This window comes from Cynoglossus semilaevis, unplaced genomic scaffold (genome assembly GCF_000523025.1).
Source record: "Cynoglossus semilaevis isolate Cse_v1.0 unplaced genomic scaffold, Cse_v1.0 scaffold376, whole genome shotgun sequence".
In the NCBI taxonomy this organism is placed as follows: domain Eukaryota; kingdom Metazoa; phylum Chordata; class Actinopteri; order Pleuronectiformes; family Cynoglossidae; genus Cynoglossus; species Cynoglossus semilaevis.
In genome coordinates this window covers 12,753-15,285 of record NW_007585115.1, presented here as the reverse complement: position 1 = coordinate 15,285, position 2,533 = coordinate 12,753, and the positions used below count along the sequence as shown (strand labels likewise).

Genomic DNA, 2,533 nt, shown 5'->3' with positions numbered 1-2,533 from the left:
CACGGGCCCCCCCCCGCCCGCTGCCCCTGCCTACATGCCAGGTTGTAGCCGGGCCGGAAGCAGAGCCGCTTGGCTGGGGGCTGCTGGACTCGCTCGGCCATGATCGCCGATCAACCTGAAGCGCAGTTCCTCTCCAATCATATAAACGGAATAAGGAATAGAAAAGGGCAATCTCTCACCGATTGTTTGCCCAACATGGAGTGGCAATCCTTATTTGGTGTGTGGGCGGGGCTTACTAGTTCCGTGAAGTCTTTTGTGTTGTCAAAGTAACCAGGATGGGCGGGATCCTGGAGCAGCGCCAGCGCACGAGTGGCGCTATAAAAGGAACTGGAGGCGGAATTCCCGAACGTCGGCAAATCCTTTGTGAAGCTCTCCCGGAGCTGGAGGGCGGAGCCCCAGTGTCCGACAGCGTTTGAAGTTTCCTTCTTATTTGAGTTTAAAGGCGGGGACTTAATCCAGAGGCGGTCTCGGAGTTTCCCACAGGGCGAGAAGGGGGCAAGAAAACTGACTTCTCTCCTTTGGTGTCCCTGTTACCACCACAGGCAGGAGCTTTTCAGTAACAACGTGAGGGTTGTTTTGTGAGGCTTAAGTCCAAAGGACTTTCAGCTGTCAGAGGCATCGAGGGCGTGTAAGGAGGAACATAAAGATATGGAGCTAGACATGCTTGTCCTCGGGAGTCACTAGTCAGTCATTTTAGTCAAGTAGACTGTGCTGTAGCCAGTAAACAAACACACTTTGAAAGACACGTTCTCCTGAAGCTCATTTGGTTTAAGTTTACACAAAATTATGTGCTTGACACTTAAACCTCCTGTCTGATGTGCTATGAACACAACAATAGTTAATATATTTCAGCGTTGACACAAGTAATTGATCACTAAGAGAAATCAGGGAATTGTTAATTGTGAATACGACATTGTGACACAATTACTGGCTGGCTAAAAACATCAGAAGTCGCCATTCTTATGTATTAACTGATGTTAGTTAGCGTTAGCGTAGTAGTGAGAGAGGGCAGTTGTGGCTTAGTGGTTAAGGAAGCGGACTTGGATCTGGAAGGCCAAGTTACCACTGAGGAGCTCTGAGCATGGCACCATCCCCACACACTGCTTCCCGGTAGCTTAAAGCTGCCCACTGTTCACCTTGGTGATGGGTTAAAAGCAGAGGCTCAATTACATTGTATCGTCAGGTTACAATAATTATAAAGACTATAACTAGAACTAACTAGAACTATACTTACCACTTCTGCGACAATGTGCCTAAATTGCATCTAAGGGCACAAAATGTTTATTAAAGAAATTCAAACTCTTCTTTGACTCGTTGACTCTGATGCTTGGCGAGGTTAAGGTAACTACCAGGCAACTCTGTTCCTTTCTTTACTATGGACTTTACAGCCAGCTTTCCACCCTTTGAGTTGCATTACTGCCACTAAGGCAAAGGCAAAGGCAAACTTCTCCTCCAGCCCATGAAAAGGAGGGGTAGTAGGGGTTAGAGTGCGGCATTGCCCACCGTCGAGATTCTCCCAGCCTGACGAGACATGTAGCAGAAGCTAATGATTATAATCGTGTATCAAAAAAGCCACCAGATTGACGATGTTTGTCCACAAAAGTAGACCCAAACCTATGCTGGTGAACCAGAATGTGTGCTTGCAATGTGTCTGTCTGCGGCATGTGTTCCCAGCTGCCCCATCCTTCTTCTTGAGAAGGTCTAAAAGGAAGGCCTTTGAACTGCTCTGAAAGTGATCCATGTCGTATGGACTGAGCAGATGTGGCCTAACCTGATTTGGTTTCAATACTTCCCTACAGGAAGTTCACAAAGCTAGCAGGTTCTCCTTTGTTGTTAGTCATCTTTCTCTGAGGGCCAATGGACCTCTTGCATTTTTTGCACACCATTGCGTTGCACATTTACTGTTTATTTACTTTCAAAGAGAGCACTTTCACATGATCACGTGTTTCAAGAAAAAGGATATGCCTTTTGTCTCTATCCTTATTTTGGTTTATGTTTATGTTTATTTAGGTGCTGCGGGAGTTGCTAGGATAATTCCAACGTTGACATGGTTTTAAATCATATTTATGCAGAACCATATTCTTTCTTGGTGAAGCAGTGTTACATTCAGCAGCCATCTGCAAGCTTTTTCTTACCTCATCACAAGGATCTGATACCACATAGAGGGTCAAGTCAAACAGATTTATATGTTAACATTTCAGTGAATTGACTTTTATAATAAAAACATGTTTTAACTATAACCATGTCTCCCTGGGGTCTTAATGAGCATGAAAAAGATTTGGCATCATATAAAATTTAAATTTCATCATTTTTTCCCAACAAACAAAACACTCACTAAAAAAAGAATAAATCAGGGCAAACATTACATTTCAGAATCATCAGATTAAAAAACTTTGACGTGGCTAAAATGAAGTCTGTGGCCTGCTGAAAAAGGCATTCCAGAGATTTCTGAAAAGAAGTATTTCTTTGAGTCAGATACCATTTGCAGAAGTGTTAAGACCAGTGGTCACAAACGAGGTGCCCGGGGGCACCT

At 44.3% G+C, this 2,533-nt stretch overlaps 1 pseudogene; it reads right to left on the bottom strand.

Annotated features, from left to right (window-relative positions):
• Positions 1 to 2,186, bottom strand: part of LOC103398570 (zinc finger SWIM domain-containing protein 6-like) — a 56,573-nt pseudogene extending 54,387 nt beyond the window's left edge.
• Between the last annotated feature and the right edge of the window lie 347 nt (positions 2,187 to 2,533).